The sequence below is a fragment of the Desmodus rotundus genome, chromosome 11, assembly GCF_022682495.2.
Source record: "Desmodus rotundus isolate HL8 chromosome 11, HLdesRot8A.1, whole genome shotgun sequence".
In the NCBI taxonomy this organism is placed as follows: domain Eukaryota; kingdom Metazoa; phylum Chordata; class Mammalia; order Chiroptera; family Phyllostomidae; genus Desmodus; species Desmodus rotundus.
This window is the reverse complement of record NC_071397.1, coordinates 55935863-55949850: the sequence shown is the minus strand read 5'-3', so window position 1 is coordinate 55949850 and position 13988 is coordinate 55935863. Positions and strand designations below refer to the sequence as shown.

Genomic DNA, 13988 nt, shown 5'->3' with positions numbered 1-13988 from the left:
GGGGTTCCTGTAGTGAGTGGCACACATAGGGCAACTTGATTGCTCTACACAAGGAATGGACATCAAGAGATTTCGGAAGCGTAATTTTTTGGTACCTGGGTAGCTAGTGATCATTGGTCCTGGAGCCCATCCTAAAATCAATCAATCAATCCATCAATCGATAATGTAAGCACCTTGGGACCTTGCACAGTTCTCCCAATTGCCATCAGGTGCCCCATCATATTTTCCTGAATCTAATCAATGGTTGAAATCTCCTCCCTTTCAAAGGTGATTTTAATTTTGGGAAAAGCCAAAAGTCACAGGGTACCAAATCTGGGCTGTAGGGAGGCTGAGGCGCCTGGATGATTTGATGTTTGTTTTGCAAAAAAACTCTGCACGATACATGATGCATCAGCATGCACATTGTCTGATGAAACGGCCAATCACCAGTTGCCCATAGCTGCAGCCTTCTGAGTCATTCAAAGTTTCCATGGAAAAATGTTCGAGCTTTATGCAAAATGGATGTGGATTCATTTCTCTACTCTCTCAGCCATTTTTAATGCTATGGCCACATAGTACACATGCTCACTCAGCAGTGTCTATCGCCCCCACTGTCTAGTGAGTGAAGACATCGTTGTTCACGCATGCACACTCCAGTCCGCTGTCCTTGGCTGCCAGGCTCCATCGATGCCACATAAACCATTCTCGTTATATTAACAATGGTTGGACTTTTTCTGGACAGACCTCGTTGTGCATTGTATAGTGTAACCATTAAAATTCAGAACTCTAGATGCCTAGGGGTTTTTTCTTATTTTTTGTTTGATTTTATTTTTATAGCTTATTTTTATTGTATTTTATTACCATTTATCCCCCCATACCTTCTTCCACCTCCACCCAGCCCTCTTTTTAAAATTATCACTTTTGAAATTCTATATTAAATATAGGTACTTTCAAATTATGAAAGACACAGATGATTACTAGTTAATAAAAATCATTTAAATATGTCAACAAATACAGGGTGGAGGAGTCTCCCTCTGTACCCCTATACTACTCAAGGGTCTGCACTGTTAATGTTTGAAATATGAATCTTCCACATACTTTTTGTGCAGTTTCACATGTGTACGTAGAGGTTTATTTTGTTTTGTATTTTATATTAGTAGTTGTTTCATGACAATGTCTTATAGGTAGCTGTAAGTTAATGATTATTGCTCTAGTTTGTCCTTAATTAACAGTGCTTTATAGATGACATGATTTATATAATTATTCTCTATTGTTAGGAACTCTGGTTACTTCTTTTTGGGCTTTGTTTACAAGTAATGGTACAGTAATTTGGCATATATGCAAAAGTGAAATAATTTCCCTTAATAAAATTATGAAATAGACTCTAAGTAGCCTAACGATAATAAAATTACTTTAAGAAATAAAACTAAATTTTTAATACTGTTTTCTAGGTGTAATATTAACTTTCAGAAATAAGTATAACATAGACATTGGTAAAGCAAACATTTTCCTGGAGAAGTAGCTCCTGATTGTTTCAAAAATAAATAAAACTAATACATAGATATTCAATAGATCATAGGAACGTCATGCATTTAAAAATAACAGAGACAAACCATTGACTGTATTCTTTCATACAAACTTCAAGTAATGAAACCCCTTCAGAACTGCTGTAAAAGGCCTGATATATAAAAGCGTGTGATAAGACAAGAAGGATCATAAAATTCTACTCCATCTTGGAGCGAATAAGCACTTTCCTTTTCTCTTCTGCCTGCTCTTCTTCTTATCTACCTCTTTCTCCTTTTCATTGCTGTATTTCTATTTCCCCACTTCTATCTTCCCTGCAAACCACTCTCATAAATATAAGTATGGCAAATAGTAATAAAGGAAAATATTTGTAAAAAGACTAATCTGGAACTCTCTCTCTCTTACACATACCATGGTGTATATACTTTAATATAGCGTAACAGTTAACAATAAAATTAACATAACTAATTTTCAGTCTCAAATAAACATACAATTTAAACATATATAAATTTAAAATTATATAGTATCTTTTGCTTTTAAAATATTATCCCAATTTTGTCACTTAAAATTCTACAAGCAATGATGGCATAAATTATAAAGTATAATATTATTGGTTCATTTTGTTATACAAATTTAAATATTTACTAATGTAGTAAAATAAATACTATATAATTAATTGATATTAAATGTACCCATTAGACAATACAATTCACTCTAAAGAGTTAATATGTACATAATAGAATATTATATTACGTATCTAATATACTCATATATAGTAACAGTGAGCCGTACAAAGGTGAAAACAAACATCTGAACATATAGCACCTGCTTAATTGTAGTAGAGTTTAACATTGGGCTTATAAAATCCTCCAAACCATGTATAAAAAATAACGGATCCACGGACACTTTAGTTTCCATGACTATTAAATAAGGGTCTTATGTAGATCAGCAGTTCTCACAGTGTGGTCCACAGACTCCTGCACCCTTTCGGGAGTCCTACTATTTTCATAATAATAATAATAATAATAATAATAATAATAATAATAATAATAGGAAGAAGAAGAAGAAGAAGAGATTATTTGGCTTTTTCACTTTCATTCTCTCTCACATGGACAGTGGAGTGTTTTACAGGTTACAGAACACATGTGATGTTACAGCAGATTGCACAGGAAAGCAGATAGGGAAATCCAGCTGGCCCCCATTAAAACCAAATATTAAAGAGACTTACTAGAATGTAGAACAATGCCATACATATATATATGTATACATATACATATATATGTGAAAATGTAGGCATGTTTCATTAAAATATGGCATGAAAAACAGCCCAGTGATTGCTGGGGGAAGAGCGTTATAAGGGGACTAAATGATAATGGAAAAAATACAATAAAGATCTAATATAAATAAATAAATATCTGTTCAAGTCCTTTGCCCATTTTTTAATTGCACAATTTACAATAGCCAAGTACTGGAAGCAACCTAAGTGCCCATCAGCAAACGAGTGGATCCAAAAACTATGGTATATTTACACAATGGAATTCTATGCAGCAGAGAGAAAGAAGGAGCTTATACCCTTTGCAACAGCATGGATGAAACTGGAGAGCATTATGCTAAGTGAAATAAGCCAGGCGGTGAGGGACAAATACCATATGATCTCACCTTTAACTGGAACATAATCAACAGAAGAAAAAAGCAAACAAAATATAACCAGAGACATTGAAGTTAAGAACAATCTAACAATAACCGGGGGGGGGGGGGGGACAGTGGGAAGAGGGGATTACAGGAACTACTATAAAGGACACATGGACAAAACCAAGGGGGAGGGTGGAGGTGGGGGAGGGAGGTGGGTTCAGCTGGGGTAGGGTGGAGGGATGGGGAGAAAAGGCATACAACTGTAATTGAGTAACAATAAAAATAAATAAATAAATAAATAAATAAATATTATTTATTTGAATAGATAATGGTGTTGGTATTATAATTATTAAATGAATTAACAAGTATTTTAAATATTATGATTTTTATTATTACTAATATGGAAAGTGTCACTACATATAACACATTAAAGTACTTTTAGATAACCTCGGAAAATATTAAAAATGTAAAGTGAGAGCAAAACCAAAATGTCTAACAATTACTGAATTGGGTTATCTCTAAATTTTTCCTAGCTGTAAATGTCTATTATTCTAACAAAATTATTTATATAAAGAAAGACTGATCAATAACAACTTTGGTTGAATAAAAGAAAGAAAGCTACCCTTGCCTTACTTACTTCTCAAGATTTTGTGCAAGTTAAATGTAAACTGGGGGGACTTACCCATCATAACAGAAATATAGCCTGGATGTTGGATTTAAGTTGTTCAAAAATCTATCATCTGTGTGACTTTGTACAAAGCATTATATCTCCCTTAGCTTTATTTTGCTTTCCTTTTCTCCATAGTAGGGCAAAACCATCTATGTATTAATATTTAAAACAGCAAAAAAGGAACTGGCATGTATTAGAATCTCAATAAATGGCAGGTGTTGTTGTTATTTAGGCCAACATAGAAGGAGTATTGTTGTTTTTTTTTTTAATGTGCTGACTATTCTGTTCTTGGAAGTTATTTGAAACTGATTTAGACTGAAAACCTAACAACAACAAAATTTCAATCAAAATTTTAAGAGATGAAGTCATTACCAAAGGAAAGGAGCTATTTAGTTACAAATTAGCCCTGCAGTTTTAAGTTGGAAAAGCTCAACTGACTTAAAAATATAAATTTATGAGGGATAAAATACATAAATAGAATCTAAGTTCACCCTAAGTATAAATGCCACCAAGTAAGTAATTTCGGTCTCTTAAGAGCTCATGTGGATAGTCCCTTGAGGCATCAGGTGAAATACATGTTTACTTATTCTCTTCACACATACACATCCCTGCTGTCATTAATGTAACAGATTTCAGTTTGCCAGCTTCCCTGGGGAATAACATTGGAGAGCTAAGAAAATAACTGCTGCTACTAGGAACTGCCATCTCCTGCTTAAGAATTTAAGTTAAATGTTGTCTTCATTCATTCATTCAATATAGATTTACTACATGTCTATTATGTAGTAGACACTGTTTCATTGATGACCACATGATTGAAATAATAGTATGTATTCAGCCTTCAACTGCATGAGATACAGTTTGGCTTTGGCATTTTTTAATACAAAAGGTGTTCCTATAATGCTTTTCACATTCAGCTTTTGGAATAAAAGTGGTTCAATATTTCGATCAGAGGGAAGAAATCTAGAATGCTATGTGAATACTAAAAATTGCATCATGCTTTTTAAATTCTGGCTTTCCACCATTTCCTGTACCAGGTGCCTAGCCTTCTTTCTTGGCTTCTAACCATTTGTTGATGTGCCTGTGGTATTGTTTCTCTTTTAAATCTATATTCCATTCTAGATTCCGTCTTCATCATTATATGACGTGTACCTACAAATACCTGTATGAATTCTGTGTACTTAGAACACGTTAGAAGAATAAGAGAGCATTGACCAGATGGAAGGTGCATTCAAGACATCTAAAGAATGGATGCTTATCTACCTATACAGTACGAGTTATTGGATGACATCCTTGTACGTGGATGAGGTTTTATCCTTAGGACAGTGGGTTTAAACAGAAGGAATATCTTCTAATCACAGTATCAGCTTTGTATCTTCCGTTGAAGATCTCCGTCAATCCTGCTGCCTCTCCCCACATCCCTCTGCAGCCAACCATGTTCTAAACATGCCTATTTCCAAAAAGATTCCCTTAATCAAATTCATCATATAGAAATAAATATGCATGCTTTGTAACATGAAACAGCTTTCCCCCTTTTTAGGAAAAAATAAGTAAGCCTCTCAAACTGTTTGGAATGCCTTACATGTAACCTTGTCTTGTGGTCCTTTGGTCAAAATGGAGAAATAAAAGGACCCCTCTATTAGACAAAATAGAAAGGAAAATCCGTTTTGTTGAAAATGTGATTAATACAAACAATTTTCAAAGAACAATTTAAAAAATAGTTTAATAAATTTAGCACCTGCTTATTTATGAAAGAGTAGAATTACAACTCCTTGAAAGTCTTTTAATTAAAATGCCCCCTTTTCCCTAATGTGATTAGTTGATGTAATGATAATAATAAAGAAACAATCTGCACAGATGGGTTCCTGAAAATCTTCTAACAAAGAAGAGCAGCGCGTTGCAATTATCACTTTGGTTTGGTAGATGAGTTCTATTCCCCCTAATTCATTTACTAAAAGCATATTTTTTAAAACTTCTTTCTACTCTCAGTTACTTTACAGTAGCTGAAACCAAAGTTTATCCTAAGCCTACAGGTGACAGAGGTCTGAGTTGCTCTTTTCAAAAAATGCTATCAATTTAGCTTTTAAGGACAATCCAGGAGGAGATATTTGTGTACTCTCCAGCTGGCACTTCCTTCTAAAGAGATCAATCACACCACCTCTCCGCAGGCCCAGCCTACCCCTAGCCCCAGGAAGGGAGTCCCAGGTTTCCTCCCATCCCCAGGTATTGATTTGAACAGCCACACGAACTAGAGCTTTGCCACCTGGCTTACTCATCAGGCCTATTTATCATTTCAGTTAATGTGGTCTTTGTGCAGGCCAGACTCCCCCCAAAGTACAGCATATGATAAATGATTCCAAAATGAATCATCTACATCCAGTGCTACATCACCCCTTTTTTCAGTTGAGAAAGGGTAATTCATTTAGAGGCCAGAGTATAACATTTCAAGTTATTTTTATTAGAATGTTGTATCTGTTCTACAGAGTGTTTAAAAAAACTAAGTAGAACATGTATACCAGTTATAGACTTTGTAATGTTTGGTAATACTCTAAATATAGAGGAGGGAGCTAATCATAATTTTAAAATTTTAAATGTGGTTTTGACAGTAAGGCAGACTGGCACTGAAAAAAAATTGTCTCCCAATTTTGTGAGCACACCTGTTTTGTAGGGTAGGTGACTTTTTCATTAGTACAGGGATAATAGAAAATAGAGAAAACTGAGGAATAAGAAAAGAAGGGAGAAGAGGAAGGGAAGATAAAACTCCCAGAGCTGTTTCATCTTGTTCAAAGAGAAAAAAGGTAGATATGTAAAGTAAAATTAAATGGCTGATATCCTGGAAAAATCCTCAAGTCCTAACAGTATCCTTGCAGAGAGGGATTACCTCTTCTTTTCTGAGATTTGTTGTATTTTTAAAGTATGGAAGAGTCTAATAATTCAAAACTTAAAATACGTTTAAAAGCACTTTAGTTTGATATATTGTGAGCTAAGTGGCAATTGAGCTTCAATTCACACACCAGGGTCAACTGATGGTCAATGGCTACTGGGAGCCTTGTGTTGAAAATGATTTTCATACTAATTGCTGTGCTGAGGAGCAGGCTTCAGTAAGGGGTTAGACCTGGGTGGGGGGCTGGGCATCATGTAATGGTCATCTTTATATCAAAATCTCCTGCTGCCCTCACTGATGTGGCTCAGTTGGTTGGGCGACATCCACAAACAACAGGTCGACAGTTCAACTCCCAGTCTGGTCAGGACGCTTAACTGGGTTGTGGGTTCCGTCCCCAGTCACCTCATGTTCAAGAAACAACCAACTAACGTTTCTTTCTCTCATTGATGTTTCCCTCCCTCCCTTTCTCCCTCCCTTCCTTTCTCTCTAGAAATAAATAATTTGAAAAATAAATAAAATCCCCACTTAATTTTAATATCACAAATCCTACACATTATATTGTTTTAGTAATGGAAAGCCCTTTCTATGCTTCAAAATGGAAAATAATACAGTGCAGACCAAATTTTAGGCATCATGCTCCCTATTGAATCCAGGACCCATATGATTCAATCTTGAACCACAAAGCATTCAAATAAGTAGAGTCCAAATAGGAATTCTGACATACATTCTCCTGAAAATATTTTAAATGTGTGCAAAGTTATAGTCTGAACCCATTCATTGCAATTCTATAATTTTCATCTTCACAAACACCCTGTAATGCTGAAAACTCACTCTGACACAAAATACACATATACACACATGCACACACATACATACTACTCTGCTTCTATTTTCCTGGGAAATATAATCTACCTCTTTGCTGATTTCTCTTACCAGGAAAATTTAACCATGATGTTTTTTGTTATTTCTGCTCTGCTGACCTTTGTAAAGTCCACACCACGAATATTATAACACTGATCTAGCAGAAGCCTCTTAGGAAGGCCTAAGTGAAGAAGTCACTAAAAGCAATTACAGAGTAAGCATTAGCAGGTAAGTTATGAAGAAAGGCTGAAACCCAAAGGTCACTATTATGAGTTGCATTATATCACTGAATTTCTGAGTCATATAGTGGCATGGCACCCACCTCATTAACTTTCTACAGAATGTAATAATATTTACTAACATAAAAGAAAATATCAAATGAACTAATAAATACAGATCAATTAATACTGTGCCAGGCACATATTAACCCTTCTCATGGATTTCTGGTATTTACTTTTCTCTTGGACCCCAGAGATTGCTGGCCTGTGGGTGCCTCAATAGGCCTTGTTTGCTCCCCAAACCCTGCCTGCTGTCTGGTGAGTGGTTTCCATGAAAATCTCCTCATCCCAAGTATCAAAGTAAATTCTGCTTCCTGCTGGGAACCTAATTAATATTCCTACTATATGCTGATGACCACCAAATTTATATCTCTTGCCAGAGCACTTCCTTGAAATCTAGATTTCTAAATGCACTCTGCTACTTCACAATTGTGTAGTAATAAATTAACTGTACCCCAAGAGAAGTCTGTCCTGTACTAGAGGCTCCTGGGAGGTAATGTTTAAGTCCTTGGAATATTCTGCCTGCTAAGAATGTCTTTGTTATCTGCAAGCCTTCGGACGATCAGGACAGTCTAACAATGTGATTTATGACAAGGAATTTGAATTGTGAGGTTATCAGCCTCTGGAGGCGCTGGAGACTACACAGCAGCCAAGCCAGAGCTCAGCCATGTCTACATGACTAGACACCAGTAACAACTTTGGACACCAAGACTCAGGTGAGCTTTCTTGGCTGGTAATACTCCATGCATATTGTCACTTACTGTTGGCTGCAAGAGTTAGCACCGACAGCAAATGCACAGGGAGAGGATAGCTAGAGCCTCTGAGTGTGGGCCTCTCCTGGACTTTGTCCCATGTGTCTTTTCCCTTGGCTGATCTTAATCCGTATACCTTTGGTGTTATAAATCACAATAGAGTATAAAAGTGGGCAGTCATTCTGTGCGTTGTTCTAGTGACTTATCAAACTTGCAGGTGATCTTAGGTACCCTTGAAACTGCAATAACTGTCAGAGGTGAAGGTAGTCTTGGAGATCCCAAACCTCACAGTTTGTGTCAGAAGTGGGGGTGTTCTTAAAAACGCTTGAATAATGTAACATGTCCACTTTGGTGGATATAGATACTACTTTCCAAACTTGGGTTTTCATCTCCCCACCTTCCAAAATTGTTCCTCCTTCAGTTGTCCCCATATGGGGTAATGGCAACTCTTATCATGCCAGGTACTCAGGCCAAAACCCTGGTGATGTCTTTGATTACTTTCTTTTGAGCACACCCGACAGCCAAAGTATTGGGTTGGCCAAAAAGTACGTTTAGATTTTTCCATAAAATAAAAGACATATTTTTCAAATTCACCAATTTTTTTTGTTAACTTGGATATTTTGCATATGTCAGCTATCTCCCACATAGTATAACATTGATTGTTCACAATTAATGTCTCAATTTGATCACTATCAACTTCAACTGTTCTATCGGACTGTGGAGCATCGTCCAGCAAGAAATCTCCAGCACGAAACTTCACAAACCACTTTTGACACATTCGATCAGTCACAGCACCTTCTCCATACAGTGCATAAATCTTTTTATTTTGCAGTTCAGTTGCATTTTTACCTTTCTTGGAATAATAAAGCATACTATGCCAAAAATGTTGAGTATCTTCTTCCATCTTCAATATTAAAATGGCTGCACAAAAATTCACCAATTTTGATAAGTTTTTTTTAAACACATGCTGATATGACAACTGTCACAATACAACCTAACACCATTGTTTCAAATCGAACACCATTAACTTCAAATGAAGTTAAAGATGACTAAGCACTACTAGAGCCATCTTATGGGAAAAACAAACAGAATTTTGGCCAACCCAATATTAGAAAATCCTATTAGATGTAACCTCAAAATATACACAGAAAACTACCATCTCTTACTACTTCCAGCACACTGGGTTGAGCTACTTTGATGTCTCAAATAGATTACTGTAAAGCTGCCTACCTAGCTTCACCCTTACATATTTGTATATCCAGGCACATCTGGTAGCAGCTCACTGACCATGGGGCTTATTTCATAAGTCTGGAAGTATAGTGTCCTGGACTGTTTTGTGATAGGAAGGTAGGAATGGAGAATGCAGGACTACTAAGCAGCTGGGTGGAACTATAGTTAGTGACCATAGAAATAGGTAGTCCTTAGGCTTGACTCAATACAACAAAAATGTTAAAGTATGACATGTATCATAACAGTATCTCCTTGGCCAAGTGGAAGGAGATATTGTGCTTTCAGACAATCAATTCATCTAAAGAAAGTTGTTCTAAAAACAGAACAGACAGCAGAATGCAGTCCTGCTAGGCAATGTCTCAGGGATATAACCAGAGGTCTCATGTTCAGAATGGGAGAAGCAATGGTAATAATAGGGAAAAAATGGACAGAGAATGCCCAAATTGTGCCCATGGGGTTGAGGCTGAGTCTAGGACTAGCTTGAGGGTGGATTCAAGACCAGCCCTCATGAGGCTCCTAACTGGTCACAGCCTTCCTCAGAAAATGGACTCAACTGAAGTGTTCAATGGAGCATATCTGTGTTCCCTGGAAAGCAGGTGCTGCCAGGCTGTTACTCCTGAGGTCAACACCAAGATATGATTCCCCTGTTTCTTCTCACATTGCTACGAGGAAAAGCAATTATGCCATTATTAAAAAGGAAACAGGGCTTTTCACTACACCAAGGCTAAAGTCCTTTGGCCTCTGAGGTCTCGGGGTCTAAGTTCAATGTGTGTTAAAGTCAATTCTATTCAGAAGGCTTCGGTTTGTGGGAAGCCAATAGAATTAAGGTTGCATTTTAATTATTTGCTTACTGCTATTAAAATTTGCTGCATCCAATTTATGAGTGAATAAGCACATTGGGGACTGATTCCCAGTAACTTAAGAGTTGGGCACACTGGGGGCACTGTGGTCATGATAAGTGACTTTGTGCTAGGCTTACCCAGCCCCAGATCCATCCTATCATCCAATTTTAATTTATCCTATTCATACAATGGCTGAATGTGGGCCTCTGCCTGGTGTAATGAGATAGGGCAGGGAGAAAGCTGGACAGTTTAATGAGAAGGCAGTTGCCTTTGTCAGGACTCTTTCGGTGAGATGTGCAAACTTAATTCACAATGCACTGGACAAAAATGGAACTCACTGCCTCCCATACCTGAAAATAAACTCCAGGCAGGGTTAGAGGCAGGAATTCTTTGTTGCTCAGTTCTCTCTCCTTGTGTTACCTTCTTTACCCCAGATAACCAACAGAATCCCATCCTGATAGAGAGATTAAGAAAGCTCCATCAAAATCGTAAGACTCTGTCTGACCCAGATTGGGATTCTCTGGTGGAAGTAGAGGGGTTCACATTGAAGGTATCAGTGGGTTGTGGGGGAAGGAAAGTGAACCCTGCCTAAACCAGAGACTAAGATCTCCTCAAAAGCATTCTGGGAAAACATACAAATACAGCCCAGATATACATCATGGAAATTTCCTAGAAACTTCCTAAACAAGGCGACCTCACTTTGGTTTGTGATCAGAGTTTGCTAATATTTTGATTCAATGGTTGTTTACAATTAAAATCATTTTATTATTTTTCACCAAGCTAGGGCCCGAGAGAGAGAGAGAGAGAGAGAGAGAGAGAGAGAGAGAGAGAGAGGGAGAGGGAGAGGGAGAGGGAGAGAGAGAGAGGGAGAGAGAGAGAGAGACTAAAAGATGTAAGTGTGTAGTAACTAGAACAAGACAAGAATAACCAGGACCATTTTGGGCAAACCAGGGATTCTGTACAGTCCTCCTCCTACTTAGTCATTCTTAGTCATTCATCTCAGGTACTTCATCCCCTGCTGTCCTGGCACTGTTACCTCCCCAGTGGGGCTGGCAAACCTCACTGATCAATTCTGACGGCCACATTGCAGGTTCCTTTGTCCCAAGACAATTCTGCTCAGATGTACACCTGTCCTTCTGTCACTCCAATTGCCCTCTCAGCTTGTGATAACCCAATGTCAGCTCTCTGGACAGCGGCTGCTCAGGTACCAGATACTGTGTCCTGACTTGTGTCCATGTCAGTGCAGCTGTGAAGTGGCCAATCATTCTTCACAGCTCTTGTTTTTTGGCTCTGTCCCAAGATGCTGCTGTTACCCACTTTATACTGCCATGTAATACATCACATATAATTTAAAGTAGACATTGATGAATCAGCTTAAGAAGCTTTGTGTGGTGGGCCCATGACCAACAATAATCAACAGAACTGCTAGGTGCTGGAATAAATACCAAGAAGAATGTGACCTTAAGGAGCTCAGATTTTAATATTTTTTTTGTCCCTGAAAGGGATACCATTAACCCCCAATGCCTTCAGCAATTGTGCTCTTTGAATATACAACTCCTCTAAGGAGAGGTTGAAAAATGTAAATATATCAGGATTCCATAACAGCTCATACTATGTGCCTTGAATTTGGAATGCCAAAATGAAATCCACAAAAGTAAATAATAGATATTGTCATCTATGAGATTATAGCATAATGGGAAGAAAGACATAACAAACATTTCTCTATAATGAATTATGTGCAATAACGTGAGCATCTCGAAATTGTAATGGAAATGGTGCAGATAGGATGCTTAAGGATGGGAGACCATTTGGCAGGTGAAAAAGGATGGATGGGTATTGGAGGAAGAGAAACTGCATGTTGATATGAGAGTATATAAAGTTCATAAAGTCTTGTGAAGTTTTTGGTTGGTTGGAAAATCAATTATAAGCTTGACATAGTGGGAGATGAGTCTGGACCAGTATGAGGCAAGAACCAGTTTTGAAGGGCATATATCAGAGTGCACTTGATAAGGAAAGAAACTTCGCAGGCTGCCTTAAGCGTACAGGGAGATTTGACAAGAAAATCTCAGGCAGTGTCATGAAACCCAAGTACGGTTATTTCAGTCATTCCTTAGAAACAGAAACAAGTAGAAACAAGGCTATTAAGGTATCCCCTTCTTACACTTCTGTTCTTGTTTGTGTGTCTGCTTCACTGTTTTCCTTCCAACAAGACCAGCTTTCGTTGCCTCACAGTTCACACAGGAGACATGGCCGTCCTTCAAATTCACTTATAAGGATACTTACTGTAAGTCTCAACTTATCTGGGTCCAGATTCCAAATTTCTGGAGACAAAGGGCTCACATCAGCTGTGCGAATCCTTGTACTGATCAACTGGAGTAAGGAGCAGAGACCCTAAGGTATGAACCCCACTGCCTGGCCCACACCTCTGAGGGCAAGCGAGCTGCGGGGTTTGAGGAGTTAGGTGGACTGTTCCTGCCCAACTGGAATCACTGAAGAAATTAAGAAGATTGATATCAACAAGATTTTTTTGTTCAAAGATAACTTTGATGGTATTTCTAAGGATAGATATGGGGGTGGTAAACCAGGGAATATTGAAACAGTGTAAGGTATTACAGAAAATGAGGTTTTCTTGTGTTCTAGCCTCTATCGGCATAAATGAGAAAAGAGCAGAAGGCATTCCCTCTACACTCTACCTCCTCTTAATGTCCTCCCATATATCTGTATGCATTCTCTATTATTTTTCGTGAAACGGAATTTCTTATAATGAAGAAGTGTCACTGAATTTAACTACACCTTAACACCATGAGTAAGTGTGTGTTGGATATTTGAGTTTTCACTTTATCTCAAAAGACCTTTAGGTTGCTCTGAAACACATGCCACATTAATAATGTGAGTATTAATCAAGATCACGAGAGTGACATATAACACTAAAAATCCAATCTATTAATTCACAAGAGATATATATCTGTCATAGGCATGGCAATACTTCAATGGCATGGCCACTGGATTCTCAAATTACATGAGAAAACATATTGTAATATGAAGGTTGCTTAATATTAATTTGGAATCTGAACAAAGGGAATTTGTCCAATGAGTATAATAATTATAGAAAGCATTTATTGAGGGTTTGTGTTTCAACCACAAAAACTCTGTGAAGAGGTGCTATTGTCAGCCCCAGTTTGCAGATGAGGTGAAGACACTGTTGTTTGGATTATGTTCAAAGTCCCATAATCATCAGTGGGTCACAAAGCCAGAATCAAACCATGGAAGTCTTTCTCCAAATCCAGCACTCAATCCTGGCACCTGGAGTTCAGTAAGCCCGGTTTTACTGATAGTAAA

The 13988-nt window shown here is 37.6% G+C and overlaps 1 protein-coding gene and 1 non-coding gene across 5 annotated transcripts in view; one reads left to right on the top strand and one right to left on the bottom strand.

The window, feature by feature from the left end:
- Window positions 1-13988, bottom strand: part of GRIK2 (glutamate ionotropic receptor kainate type subunit 2) — a 598702-nt gene that overhangs the window by 316597 nt on the left and 268117 nt on the right. The gene's annotated exons all lie outside the window — the stretch shown is intronic.
- LOC112297432 (U11 spliceosomal RNA) lies at window positions 2-130 on the top strand. The gene has a single exon (XR_002974016.1). It is a non-coding gene; the product is annotated as a U11 spliceosomal RNA (small nuclear RNA).